Source organism: Mustela nigripes, chromosome 12, assembly GCF_022355385.1.
Source record: "Mustela nigripes isolate SB6536 chromosome 12, MUSNIG.SB6536, whole genome shotgun sequence".
NCBI lineage: Eukaryota > Metazoa > Chordata > Mammalia > Carnivora > Mustelidae > Mustela > Mustela nigripes.
In genome coordinates this window covers 69797923-69813448 of record NC_081568.1, presented here as the reverse complement: position 1 = coordinate 69813448, position 15526 = coordinate 69797923, and the positions used below count along the sequence as shown (strand labels likewise).

Below are 15526 nucleotides of genomic sequence, written 5' to 3'. Positions count from 1 at the left end.
TGATGTAATAATGTAAGCACTTAATATTAATTTAATTAAAATTCATCATTTAACTTTTGGGGGATGAGAAGGGGTAATTGTATTTTAGGAGTGGTGTAAAACATTCCAGATCTCCATCTTCCACGGTAGACCATCAATATCTAAGATCTAAAATTGAAAGTCAAGAAATAGCATTAATAGGGGCACCTGGGTGGCTCAGTTAGCTAAGCATCTACCTTTAGCTCAGGTCATGATTCCTGGGTCCTGGGATTGAGTCCCACATTGGGGTCCCTGCTCAGCAGAAGTGTGCTTCTTCCTCTCCCTCTGCTGCTCCCCCTGCTCCCCCTTCTCTTCCTCTCTTGCTTTGTCAAATAAATAAATAAAACCTTTTAAATAAATGAAATAGCATTATTGGGGTGCCTGGGTGGCTCAGTGGGTTAAAACCTCTGCCTTTGGCTCAGGTCATGATCCCAGCGTCCTGGGATTGACCCCACATTGGGCTCTCTGCTCAGCAGGGAGCCTGCTTCCTCCTCTCTCTCTGCCTGCCTTTCTGCCTACTTGTGATCTCTGTCAAATAAATAAAATCTTTTTAAAAAAATAGCATTATTAGTATTGTGTTTAGAAAAAATGAGGATGGGGCGACTGGGTGGTGCAGTCAGTTGAGTGTCCAGCTCTTGGTTTCAGCTCAGGTTGTGATCTCAGGGTGGTGGGATTGAGCCCTTTGTTGGGCTCTATGCTTAGTATCGCGTTTGCTTGAGATTTTCTTTCTCCCTCTGCCCCTCCTGTTCATGGTCTCTCTCTCTCTCAAATAAATAAATAAATCTTTTTTTTTAAAAAAAGGTAGAATAAGGGTAAGCACAGAAGAAACAAGGAAAAATGTTGAATATGCTCTTTAAGTGGGGAACGCAGGTGGAAGGGGAAGGTAGGAGAAGGTAGAAGGTTGCCTTATAGAACTATTTTGTTTTTTCAACTAATTACATCTTCTACTTTAAAAAAGTAAATGTTCATTTATAGCCTTAAAGTACTATGACTTCATTAGTGGAGTAAAATCCATTTATTATTCATTGTGGAAAAGTCTGTGTTAAGGAATGAACTCACGTGTTGCTTAGATTGGGGGCACAGCTTCAGGTGACAGACAGTGCTAGCATGGGTTCTGCTCCTCTTGAGCTGCCCACAGCACACACACCGGATTGGCTGGCCCCCAGGTCTTAAGGTTGACGTCCAGGCCCTCCTCAGTCCTGACCGGCTTCCTTGTCCTAAGCTTCTATATCTCACTTCTTCCCAGTAACATCAAGCTGCTTGAGATCTCTGAAACACACCAGGGTGGTTCATGCCTTGATGTCTTTCTCTTCCTGTTCTCACTTCCTGGACCCCTTTGATAAAGGATAATCTGGTATATCCATCTTCTTCCGTGGATAATTCCTGTTCAGCATTATGTCCCAGTCCTGGGGTCTTCTTTTCTTCTCTTACCTGGCAAGATGCCCTAGACTCTACTCCCATGGTAATCTCTACACACCATCTTGTGTCACTGGCAGAAATATATAGATATATATATTATATATCTATATATAAATATAGATCTTATATATCTATATATAAAAAGATAATCTTATATATATATAATTATCTTTTTATTCATCTACCTCTGGCTCATAAGCAGCTTGGGATGTGAGACAGTGTCTTACTCATATCTGATTCCAGGGCCCAGCAGAGAACCTGGGTTGAAGGCATAATCAATCCTGGCTACTGAATGACAAGACTGGAATACACTTTCTCCGTGTTCAGTTTCCAGTAGGTGGTTCTATGAGCAAGGACAGAAGGGTATCTGTCACACTAGACTGTCACAAGGACAAGAGTTCTTAAGGCCATATGGATCAACAGCGATTGACTGACATCCTTTTTTGTCCTTTCCCTGTCTTGGCTCTAAGCCCAAATCTTTGAGTCTAGTGTGACAGATACCCTTCTGTTCTAGCCCCAGTCAGGTAAGAATTTGGAAAAGTGAATATCAGAGGGAAGACACTCTAGGGTAGGTCCCAGGTGAGCTGAATCCATAGTGAGCTAGCAATCACTCTGGTTAGTCTGTTCTATCTCAGAGGACAGAGTCAGAGTACCTTAGAGTGAAGCTTTCTAGCACCTCATGGTGTCTTTGTAAAATATTTTAGTGAATCTGACTTCTGATACCTTACTTACACATTTATTTATTTAGCATTTCTATTGGTTGCAGTTTTAGCCAAAAAAATAAAATGTCTCTGCATGAAGCCTGAAGAACCTTATTTTAAGTGTGATTCTAAGAGTGGGGAAATTTTACCAGATTCAACATTTCTTATTCATTATGGAGGCCAAAATGAGGAGTTTGAGTAGTAAATGCCTCAGTGGTTAAGAGTCCTGGCATTGGGTTCTTGACCTGGGTCCAGTATTCTCTGTGTTTCCCAAGTTTGACTGTCCCTGCTGCACAGTGGAACAGAAGTTCCTCCTTGCCTCACAGAGGATTTTGAGAGCTGTAATGCAGTTAGTTTACAGTGCTGCTTATTTTTAAGTTGTGAAATATATACATGGGCTTATACATAAATCATACAAGCTTAAAGAATAATAAGGTGAGCACCCCTATAAGCACCACTCAAGAAAGAGGACAATAAAGTCAGTCGGTACCTTAAAAGCCCCTTCTGAGAGACTTTGTCTGGAAAGGTGGAGATGAAGTAGTTGTCCCTATGCCTCCCAGTAAGTATAACTAAAATCCCTGGACATGATATTGAAAACAAACATAAAAATATTCTGAAGGCTAGAGAGAAGAAGGCAGACCAGCTAGGAACCTTGGGACACAAGGACTGATACAGCAATGAGTTCCCTGGGTTTTCTTTTTGCCTTATACATCTCATACTTGGTTGGTGCTGGAGAAGCCTGCAACCTGGGAAGGCCAGCAGATACCAATCAACAAACAAAGAGCCCAGAGAAAAGCCTGCTTCCTCTAGCCAGAGGACTGGGGAAGATGGAAACAGAAAACTTTTTTTCAGTTGTAACCCCCAAACTAATTAATACCTTGACCTCTAGCTTTTGGCTGCATCTTGCAAGTTTTAATGTTACTATTACTTTTGTTACATTGTTACTATCACTCAGTCCAAGATATTTTTTTTCCGTGTGTTTTGTTTTTTGACCTATAAATGATTTAGAATCGTATTTCTTAATTTCCAAATTTGTGGGAATTTTAATCTTTTGTTACTAATTTCTTTTGTTTTTTTTTTTTAAAGATTTTTAATTTATTTATTTGTCAGACAGAGATGACAAGTAGGCAGAGAGGCAGGCAGGGGGGTGGGGCAGGCTCACCACTGAGCAGAGAGCCCCATGCAGGGCTCGATCTCAGGACCCTGAGATCATGACCTGAGCCGAAGGCAGAGGCTTAACACACTGAGCCATCCAGGCGCCCCTAATTTCTATTTAATTATATTTTGACCAGAAAATATAGTCTTTTTTCAGTCCTTTAAAATTTCTTAAGATTTGTGGGGCGCCTGGGTGGCTCAGTGGGTTAAGCCGCTGCCTTCGGCTCAGGTCATGATCTCAGGGTCCTGGGATCGAGTCCCGCATGGGGCTCTCTGCTCAGCAGGGAGCCTGCTTCCTTCTCTCTCTCTCTCTCTCTGCCTGCCTCTCAGTGTACTTGTAATTTCTCTCTGTCAAATAAATAAATAAAATCTTTAAAAAAAAAACAAAGATACTAGGGAAACCTCGGTGGTTCAGTGGATTAAGCCTCTGCCTTCCGCTCAGGTCATGATCTCGGGGTCCTGGGATCAAGCCCTGAATTGAGCTCTGTGCTCAGCGCAGAGCCTGCTTCCCCCCTGCCGCCACCTCTGTCTGCCTCTCTGCACACTTGTGATCTCTGTCAAATAAGTAAATAGTCTTTAAAAAAAAAAAAAGAAAGAAAAAGAAAACAGAGATCCGGGAACTAATGTGCTCATTACTGCTGAGTTAGCTCCTCTAGTGCTTTATAGCAGCTACTACTAGAAAATAAACATAGGTGACTAACCCACATGAACACACACATCTGTATTCATTTGTCTGCTTCTTTATCTGTGTATTGAAAAACATAATTTCATATTGATAACTCCAACTCTGTTCCAAACAACAGAGTTCATACTAGCTCTCCCCCTTGCTTTATCCCATCTTCTTTCAGGGTAAAAGCCCTGACTCATTATGCACAATATGTTGGTTTGTTCAACTCTAATATACAAATAAAGTCACTTCAAACTTTGTTTCTTAAGCCCCTTTGAGAAACAAAGTTTACCAGCCATATTCCAGCACAGTATTTATATGCAGTTCTTTTTATCTTCAGCATTATAATATCCAGTCAAAACACTGTTTCCTAGACTTAGGTCCATTCCTTGGTTCTTCATGTCTTTAAGTACAGTTACATCGTTCATGCGTAATATAGTTCATAAGGTAGCCATAATTTTAAGTTTGACTAAATTAGCTTAATTTGTTATACTCTGAAGTTCAGGTTTCTTCCAATATCCTGATGGTTGTTTTTAAATTGTCATATACTAAAATTTACTGTCTTTTTTTTTTTTTAAGATTTTATTTATTTATTTATTTGTCAAAGAGAGAGAGAGCACAAAGAGGGGAGCTGCAGGCAGAGGGAGAAGAGGGTTCCCTACTAAGCAAGGGGCCCAATATGGGACTTGATCCCAGGACTCTGGGATCATGACTTGAGTTAAAGGCAGGCACTTAGCCAATTGAATTACCAGGCACCCTAAAATTTACTCTTTGTAATGTGCAGTTCTGTGGTAGTTGATCAACGCCTGGGGTCCTGTATCCAGCATTGTTGTTGCATAAAAGAGTTTCCTCACACCCAGTTTTCCTTGATCATTCCCCTTTAGAGTGAGTCTTGCTTCCCAACCTCAGCCCTTGTTGGCAACCATTGGTCTGTTTCCATCCATGCAGCTTTGCTTTTTTCAGAGGTTTATATAAATGTCTTTTTTGAGCCTGGCTTGGTTGGCTAATGCATTGAATACTTATCTGTGCTTACCAAAAGTTTGTTCCTTTTGATTAATGCATAGTATTCCATTGTTTGGAAGTGCTACCATTTGTAATTGATTCACTAACTGGGTTGTTTGCAGTTTTAAGTGTTTATGAATAAAGCCATTATAAATATTTATGTGCCAGTTGTTGTGTAAACATGAATTTCATCTCTTAGGTAAATAACAATAAGCAAGATTACTGGGTTGTATTATAAGTGTTGTATGTTTATTTAAAAAACTGTCCATACTGTTTTCCACAATGATTTTGCATCCTCACAAACAGCATTAAGTGGATTCTAGTCATTTCACATCCTTGCCAGGGCTTGGTATTGTCATTTTACTTTTTATTTCAGTCATTATAGCTGTAAAGCAGTATCTCATCATCTTCATTTCCTTAATGGTTAATGGTAGTCAGCATTTTTGTTTGTTTGTTTGCCTTCTCTTTGTTTTCTTTAGTGAAATGTCTATTCAACTCTTTTGCCTTTTTAAAAAATTAAGTTGTTTATTTTCTCACTGAGTTTTTAGAGTTCTTTATGTATGCTGGATACAATGGTTTCTTTTTATCATATGCATTTTACAAGTAACCTCTCCCACTCTTTACTTTGTTAAATTTACTGTTTTTTTGTGGATCATGACTTTTGTGTTACATCTTTGCCTAATCAAGAAATCTTTGCCTAATAAAAGGTCACAAAGAATTTTCTCCTGTATTTCCTTCCAGAAATTTCATAGTTTTAGATTTTATGTTTATGTCTGTAATCCATTTTGAGCCAGTGTTTTGTATTGTGTGAGGTAAGGATTGAGCCTTATTTATTTATTTACGGATGACCGGTTGTTCCAGCAGTATTTTTTTTTTTAAGATTTTATTTATTTGTCAGAGAGAGAGAGAGAGAGTACACATATAAGCAGGGGGAATGGCAGGCAGAAGAAGAAGTAGGTTCCTTGCTGAGCAAAGAGACTGATGCGGCACTTGATCCCAGGACTCCTGAGATCATGACATGAGCCAAATGCAGATGCTTAACTGACTGAGCCACCCAGGCATCCTATTCCAGCACTACTTGTTGAAAACAGTTTTCTTCTTCTATTAAATGCTTTTGAAGCATTGTTGAAATGCAGTGACCATAGATAATATAGATCTATTTCTGGTCCCTATTCCTTTCCATTACTCTCTGTAGTTATACTTTCACTAATACCACAGTGTCATAATTACTCTAGCTTTATAGTAAGTCTCTGAAATTCTCTGATGCAAGGACTCCAACCTTGTTCTGTTTTGTCAAAATTATTATAGCTAGCTTAGTTTTTTTTTTAGTTTTCCATGTAAAGTTTAGAAGCAACTTACTGATTTCTACAAATAAAGATTGTGATGAGATTTTCTTTTTGTCATAAAATATACATAACAATTTTTACAATTTTTAAAAAAGATTTTATTTATTTTTATTTGAGAGAAATAGCAAGAAATAGTGCATGAGCAGAGGGGAGAGAGAGAAGCACATTCCCCACTTAGCAGGGAGCCCGATGTGGGGCTCAATCCCAGGACCATGGGATTATGACCTGAGCCAAAGGCAGTCGCTTAACTGACTGAGCTACCCAGGCACCCCAATCTTTACCATTTTGAAAGTGCACAATTCATTGGCATTCAGTACATTCTTAGTGTTATGCAACCACCACCATTATCCACTTCTAGAACATTTTCATCAACCCAAAAGGACACCTTGTACTCATTAAACAGTCACTTGTCATTTCCCCTTCCCCCAACTCATGGAAACTACTAATCTGCCTTCTGTCTCTATGGATTTGCCTATTCTGGAAAGGTCATATAAATGGAATCATATAACAAGTAGCTTTTTGTGTCTGCCTTCTTTCACTAAGAAGAATATTTTTAAAAAAATTATCCATGTTGTGGGATGTATCACTACTTTATTTCTTTTTGGGTGAATAATAATTCATTGCATGATGTAATGGGTTGAATAGTGCCCCCCCAAGATGTATGACATCTTAACACCTAGAATCTGTGATTGTGACATTTTTTGAAAAACGGGTTATTACAGAAAAATTAAACTAAGGGTCTAAGGTGAGAATATCCTAGACTATCTGTTGGGTGCTAAATCCAATGACAGGTGTCCTTATAAGAGACAGAAGAGAAGAAGACGGAGAAAAGGAGAAGGCCATGTGAAGACAGAGCCAGAGATGGGAGCACTGCAGCCAAGCTAGTTAAGGAATGCCTGGAGCCAATAGAAGTTGGAAGAGGCAAGGAAGGATTCTCCCGTGGTGACTTTGGAGGGAGTGTAGCTTTCTGAGGACTTGAATTTAGACTTCTGCCTCCTGTGTTGTGAGAGAATAAATTTCTCTTGTTTAAGCTGCCCAGTTTGTGGTAATTTTTATGGTAGCCCTAGGAAACAAATACACATGTCTATGTCACCTTTTATTTTTCTAATCATGAGTTTATCGACACTGGGATTATTTATATATTTTTGCCTATTATAAATAGTGCTGTTACAAATGTTCATGTACAGGTTTTTTTTTAAACACGTATTTTCAGGGGTGCCTGGGTGGCTCAGTCGGTTAAGGATCAGCCTTCCACTCAGGTCATGATGCCAGGGTCCTCGAATCAAGCCCTGCATTGGGCTTCTTTCCCTCTCCCTCTGCCTCTTTCTCTCTCTCAAATAATTAAATAAAAATAAAATATAAAAACAAAACAAACAGAACAATGAAAAATACCTGTTTTCATTTATTTGGTTATATACCAAGGAGTAGAATTACCAAGTCATGTAATAATTCTATGTTTAGCTTATTGAGGAACACCAAAGTATTTTTCATAGTTGCTGCCCATTTTACTTCTGACTTTTCCACATTCTCACCAACATTTGTTATTTTCCCTTTTCAACAGAATTACAGCCTTCCCAGTGGCTGTGAAATTATATCTCATTGTGGTTCTGATTTGTATTTCAGTAATGAATAATGATGTTGAGCATCTTGTCATTTGTTTATTGGCTATTAGTATATCTTCTTTAGAGAATTGTGTGTTCAGGTCCCTTGCCTAATTTTGAATTGGGTTGTTTGTCTTTTGTTATTTTGGGCATTTGTTTTTTGTTATCATTTAAGAGTTACTAATATATTCTAAATACTAGACCCCGTATTTGCTTTGCTTTCTTTCATTCTGTGGATTGTCTTTTTCTTTCTTGTTGGTATCCTTTGAAGCACAAGAGTTCTTAAATTTTAATGAAACCAGTTTATCTCAGTTTTTTTTCTTTGGTTGTGAGTGCATTAGGTATCATATTTCAGAAGCCATTACTAAATCCAAAGTCATGAAGACTTACCTCAGTGTTTCTCTCTAAGAGTTTTATGGTTTTTAGTTCTTATATTTAGGTCTTTGGTTCATCTTTATTTGTTTGCATGTAGATATCTAGTCAGCTCAGCACCACTTATTGAAGAGATTATCCTTTCTATATTGAATGGTCTTGGCACTCTTGTAAAAAAAATCAGTTGACTACAGATGTATAGATTCATTTTGGGCTCTCAGTTATATTTTATTGATATTTTGTTGTCTGTCTGTATGCCAGTACTACACTACTTTAATAACTATAGTTTTATAGTAAGTAAGTAAACTTTCTGTTTCATGAGGTGACTCAGAAGCTCTTACATATACAGGTAACAATAGGAACAACAATGAACTCATAGTATTTTGCATCTTTGCTTTAGTCCATGGTCAGCAGGGTCCATCGGCTGCGGCTTCCATCTCTGGGGGACATCCTTGTTCTCGTCTCATTTGACATGACCTGCGTGAATCCAGGCCCTGATGCCTTCTCCTTTTATTGCCGTGGGGGTGGTCAGGATGACAGTAAATGGTCCCTTCCAGTTAGGCTCCAAATTTCGCACTTGATGGCGACGTATCCAAGCCAAGTCCCTGGGTTGGTAAGAATGTGGTTCCACCTCCGTCTCCATTTCATATGTGGTGGAAAAAGCCTCTACCCAGCCTGAAAAGGTATCTTCAAAAACTATCATATACTTGTGCCCATATTTTATGGGTTTCATCTCTGTAAAATCTATTTCCCAATAAATTCCTGGTTCCTTACCTCTTTCTCTCTTCCCTCTTCTCATTTTAGTTCTTCCCACATTAACTGCCTGGCATTGAGCATATCTATCAACTACATCCTGAGCCATACACCCTAATTTAGAAATCTGGAACTGCTTGCCTATAAGCTCCTTGAGTTTGCATGTCCCCAAATGAGTACCCTGATGTATCTGGTCTACTAACTTCTTACCTAATCTTTGAGGAAGAATTATTTTTCCTGCTTTAGTCTTAGCTCAGTCCCTTTCATAGTCCAATTTCGCCCATTTTGTAAATACTTTAAATCTTCCTCTGAATAGTTTGGTTTTTCTGGTAGGGCTGAAGCCGGGAGTGTAACCAGTGCTTGTACTGTTTCTCGGGCTGCTTGCTTTGCAGCTTGATCTGCTAATTGGTTTCCTTTTCAAATCAGATCAGTCCCCTTTTGGTGTCCCAGGCAATGCATAATGGCCACTTCTTTTGGGTCCCAAATAGCCCGGAGGAGAGCCAATATTTCTCCTCTGTTTTTAATTCCTTTTCCTTCTGCTGTTAATAGGCCCCATTTCTTTTTAAATAGCCCCATGTATATGGAGAGTAGCAAAGGATGCCTGCTGTCCCTATAGATATTGGCGGTTTTACCTTTGGCCATCTGCAGTGCCTTAGTGAGTGTAATCAGTTCTGCTTTCTGTGCCGAGTTTCCATGTGGCAGGGCTGCCGTCCAGAGTTCCTGCTCAGGAGAAACCACCGCAGTCCCCACATACCTCTTTCCATTGACCATGTAGCTACTCCCATCTGTGAACAGAGTCATCTCCGCATCTGGGAGGGGAATGTCTCTGAGATCCTGCCTTATTCCTGTGACTTGGGTTAGGACCTCCCCACAGTCGTGTGGGTGGTCAGCCAACTCCTCTGGCAGCAGCGTGGCTGGATTTAGCACTATCAGGGGCTGGAAGGTCACTCTTGGTTCGTTGGGGAGGAGGCCCTGATACCCCGTCACTTGGGCATTCATCATCCATTGGTCTGGTGGAATCTAGAGAAGGCCCTCGATAGCATGGGTGGTGGTCAAGATGAGATTTTGACTCAGAGTCAATTTACTTGCATCCTTGACCAGGAGGGCCATGGTGGCAATTATGCAGAGGCGGGGGGGGGGGGGGGGCCCAGCTGCTACTGGTTCTAGCTTCTTGCTAAGATAGGCTACTGGCCTTTGCCAAGGCCCCAGAGTCTGAGTGAAAACTCCTTTGGCCACCCCTGCTTTTTCATCCATGTATGAGTGGAAGGGCTTGGTAACATCTGGGATGGCCAATGCTGGGGCACCCAGTAAGGCTGTTTGTAATTCCCAAAATGCGCCTTCTGCCTCAGCTGCCCGCTCTATCATAGTGAGCCCCTCCTTTTGCCAGTTCACAGAGAAGTCAGGCAGTCTCCACGAACCGTGGTATCCATAGCCTACAGTAGCCCAACGTCCCAAGAAACTCCCTCACTTGTTGGGACGTGGTGGGGCGGGGGCATCGGGTGATCCCCTGTTTCCTGGACTCAGACAGTGAACGCACTCCCTCATGGCTCTGACAGAGCTGTGCTTTCTTTGCTGAAACCCAGTGCCCTTTTTCCTGCAGAGTCTGTAAGAGAGCTCTTGTCCCCCGCAAACATGACTCATAGTCCTCAGTGGCTACTAGCAAGTCATCAAAATACTGTTACAGAGTGACTCCCAGGTTGGAAGTTCTGTACTTATGCAAATCCTCGTGTAGGGTCTCGTTGAAATGGTGGGTGAATTCTTGAACCCTTGGGGAAGTCTTGTCCAGGTCAGCTGGCCTTGGAATCCTTCCTGTGGGTTGGACCACTCAAAAGCAAAGAGGGCTGAGACTCCCTTGCTAAAGATATGCAGAGAAATGCATCTTTGAGATAAGTAATGAAAATTGGGCTCTCATGTCCACCAAAAGATCAACTGATTTCCCGTCCACTTTAATTTTTACTCTGGTGGCCAGCATTGCCGTCTTCCTTTTGAGGCACTCCCTGGCCCAGTATCCTTTTTCCTTATAGTAAGCACACTGATCTGAACCTAAGCCTTCCTGCCTGCCTTCTCTGTGCTTAGGCTTTTCCTTCCATTTACCATCCACTACCTGCCTCATGTAATGCCAAAACCTTAACTAGTTTTTTTGTCTGTTTTTCATCCTCCTATGCATCCCTGTTGTTAAACACCTCTTCTGCTGTTCCCCCTAACTCAGTCAGATTCTTCCCTTCAAATCCTTCAGATTTCTGAAGTTTCCTCCTTATATCTGGGGCTGACTGACTGGCAAAAGCAAGATTCACTGCCCTCTGATTTTCGGGTGCCTCAGGGTCGATCGGGCTATACATTTTATAGGCTTCAATAAGCCTTTCTAGGAAAACTCCCGGAGACTCATTCTTACCTTGGGTCACCATACTAATTCTGGTTTAGTCTGAGTGTAGCTTTTACTTCTGGAAATTCTTAACCATTTCAGTTCCAGGATTTCAACATATCAAAGACCTGTATTTGTTCTGAAAGTCTCCCATATGAGTTTCCTTTAAGAAAGAATTCATCTTACAAGTGATTTAAAACAATTACAAATGACAAAAAACTCAGAATAGATATGGTTATATATCAAGTGATGACCCTTACCAAAACATTAAAACTTTAGGCAAGTTGTAGTAGTTACAGCATTTACCCAAATGTAACCCAAGGTTTATCATTGATTTAGCAGTACTTCCTGAGTAACTTAGCATATTAAGGAAAAGCCTTATGAGTCAAAAAGATCTCATTTACAATTCTGGGTGGGCAAAGAGAAAACCGTTTACATTTTAACCAATTGTGAACTGTTATAACAGAATTCAGTTAAGCACAAAACATGTTTACCAGTAGATTTCAAAAGCACAAACCTAGTTCCAGCAACCAGCGCTCTAGCATTTCATCCCATTTGTCATCCAAAAAAAGGTCAAAGTTTCAGACTAGCAAAGACCCTGAAAGCCACTTTAACAATTACCCATTAAAACGCTGAGACAGACAGTCAACCATCAGTTCAGCCATCCCTCCACCTACAGACCTCACGTTCCACATGGGCCCATTCCACTTCAGATGCCATGCTTTCCCGCCAGCAAGAGGGAGGGGGTAGGCAGTCCACGTCGGGCCAGAGAAGGCAAGGAACTCCCCGAAACAAAGGGAGTTTCGGCAGCTGCTTGGGAATATCCCTTAAAGTCTCTGTCTGGAGTTAGATTAACCCCAGTTGGTTCCAGTTATAGCCCTTACCACAGAAAATGAGTGAGGGAGAAGCCCCACATCTATTATAAGGAACAGGGAGACAAAAGTCAGAATCCCCTTACTCTCTGCTTACCCCATTCCTTCAAACACAACAAACAACACAGCAGACAACAAAAAGGCAAGACAAAGACAACTGCGGGCCCAGCGGTCCTGCCACCAGTGGGGATTTTCTAGGGAGACTCAAACCCCCTGATTGCCTAGGGGGACTCGAACCCCCTGTCGATCTACCAGCAGAGGGATGGGGTGTCCCTGCATCCACTCCAGCCTTGGGGAGCATGGCTGCGTCCAGCTTCTCCCCAGTGGGCCATACCCTGGAGCTCCAACCACACAGACAGACAAGATCCTAATACCTCCAGAAGCTTTTCCCAGAAATTCCAATGCTGACTCAGTTCTCGTCGTTTGATCCTGGACAAGCCCCCAGTGTTAGGGTCCGTGATCAAAGGAATGAGACCGACACAAAGCAAAAGTCAAGCAAAGCTTTATTTCGCGCCAAGCATTGAAAATCGAACTGACCAGTCGGGGTCGTCCCTTACAAAGAGGCGACGACGACCAGGACACCGACCCTGACGATTTCCCCATACAAAGCGACTCCCCTTACCTGGTGGCGCTGCTCCCTGGCGAGGCCACTCCTGACGACCATGATGCTCCTGATGAAGCTGCTCCCGACGACCCCAATGTTCCCAACAACCCTGACACTATTACTACTCCTCCCCTGCCTCACAGACTAACCTTTATAGAGGTGGTTGAGCTCAGCCCACACACAGGTAGCCAATGAGATTGCAACACACAGGGAAAACTGCACAGTCATGCTTGGTCAGCAATACGGGTGACCAATTGAATTTCAATTCACCACAGTAAATATATGTGTACCCCACTGATTGGATGTCTCCATCTGGCCTGGCCCGCCTCTATATCCGGGGTTTGCAAGTAAGTTCCTCTGGGAGGCGTGGGGTCAATCTAAGCCCACAATGAAATGGCTCCCTCTGGCCAAGCAGGCCCTTACAGCTAGGCCCTACAGTATGATGGTGAATAGAAATGGTGAGGGCAAAATATTTGTCTCATTTTCAATCCCAAGGAGAAACATTCAGTTTTTCACCATTAAATATGACATAAGTTAAAGGTTTTATGCAGCTCACTTTTGTCAGATTATGAATATTCCTTTTTCTTCCTAATTTGCTTTATTTATTGTGAATGGAAGTAGAATTTTGTCAAATGCTGTTTTTCAAAATACTGTTACAATCAATCATATGGGATTTTTCTTTAGTCTATTGATGTTATGGATTGCATTAATTAAGTTTATTTATTTATTTACTAAAGATTTTATTTATTTATTTGACAGAGAGAGACACAGCAAGAGAGGGAACATAAGCAGGGGAGTGGGAAAGGGAGAAGCAGGCTTTCTGCTGAGCAGGGAGCCAGATGCGGGGCGTGATCCCAGGACCCTGGGATCAGGACCTGAGCTGAAGACAGATGCTTAATGACTGAGCCACCCAGGTGCCCCTTAAGTTTTAAATATTAAACTCACCTTTCATTCCTGGGTTAAACCCCACTTAGTCATGATGTTATCCATTTGATATATTGATGGATTTGATTTGCTAATATTTTGTTATAGATTTTTATATCCATGTTTATGGAGAACATTGGTCTATAGTTTTTTTTCCATGTAATTTTTGAAAATTGTTTTATTAGGGTGATGCTGACTTCATAAAACTTGTTGGAATGTGTTTCTTTCTATTCCATTTTGCTGAATAGTTTGCTTAGAATTGCTAGTATTTCTTCCTTAAATGTTTGGTAGAACAGTGAACCCATTTGTGCCCAGAGTTTTCTTTGCTGGGATACACTTTGATTAGTGTAGGATTATTCTGGTTAATTATTTCATCTTCTCTCCCTTTGCCTATTTGGAAACCTAAGGCCATCAGATATAAACAAGATATTACTGTATTTAGGGATATTCTGTGTTTCTTCTTAGAAGTTTTCATGAACTTCTCTAACAAGCTTTTTAAGGAGTGAAAAGTTCCTGATGTTGAGACATTTAGTCGAAGAGAAATTAAGATAGCAGGGCTCTGAACCACTGGTTCTGTGATTTAGGTGACTGAGAAGAACTAAACTCCTGAATATCATCTCTTACCTGATACTTAGCAGTGTCAGGTTAAACCATCCTTACCTTCAAGTTTCTTCTCTCATTGATACCACCTGTATAAAACCATCTATGATATGCTTTTTGAGAAACCAAGCCAGGGGAAAATATTTGGGTACAGGCTGATACACACTCTTACCACATAAGTTAAGGACCTTTTTTCATCCTAAAGCAGGTCTTAATTGCTTTTAAATGAAATTTTAAATAGAAAATTTTATAGATGCTCTTTTATATAGAAAAGAATGTTTAAAATCCTGTAATTTAGAACAGTGAAAAAAATGTCTTCTTGAGAATTAACTTATTTTTTACATTACCATAGAAAAAAAAGATTGTGTGCTATTTACAAATTTAGTCCTGTGGCCAGGCAATTATTAAGGGAAGAGTTATTTAGTATAATGCCCACTTGGTCCCTGTTTTTTAAGTTGTGCTTAATGTGCAGGCTCTTTTCAAGATAAGAGTGGTTTATTTTGTTTTGAATAGTTGTTTGTTTGTTAAGATTTTATCTATTTGACAGAAAGCAAGAAATCATCAGCAGGGTGCATGGCAGAGGTAGAGGGAGAAACAGGCTCCCTTCTGAGCAGGAAGCCAGTTGTGGGGCTTGATTCCAGGACCCTAGGATCATGACCTGAGCTGACAGGCAGATGCTTACCCAGCTGAACCACCCAGGTGCCCCATTTTGAATGGTCTTCTATTTAGTTCTTTTGCTTCTGCTTCTTTTTCTGCTTCTTCTTCTTTTTTAAAGATTCTATTTGACAGAGAGAGATACAGTGAGAGAAGGAACACAAGCAGGGCGAGTAGAAGAGGGAGAAGCAGGCTTCCCACAGAGGGGCTTGATCCCAGGACCTTGAAATCATGACCTGAGCCAAAGACAGATGCTTAACAACTGAGCCACCCAGGTGCCACTATCTAGTTCTTCTTGAATGAGCTTTTGCTGGTTTGTGTCTTCCAGGGAATTTTTTCCATTTCCTCCAAGTTGAATTTATTAATGCCACAGTGGTCTGAAATGATAGCTCTTCTTTCATCCTTGATAAAGGAAGTTTGTGTCTTTCTTAAAAATACCATTCTGGCTAGATACTTGTGTTTTGTTGACCTTTTCC

At 40.9% G+C, this 15526-nt stretch overlaps 1 long non-coding RNA gene across 1 annotated transcript in view; it reads right to left on the bottom strand.

Annotated features, from left to right (window-relative positions):
* LOC132027866 (uncharacterized) overlaps positions 1–12978 on the bottom strand; it is a 51936-nt gene extending 38958 nt beyond the window's left edge. Inside the window, exon 1 of the long non-coding RNA XR_009407231.1 lies at positions 12891–12978. This is a non-coding gene — a long non-coding RNA (uncharacterized LOC132027866). The remainder of the gene's footprint in view (positions 1–12890) is intronic.
* Between the last annotated feature and the right edge of the window lie 2548 nt (positions 12979–15526).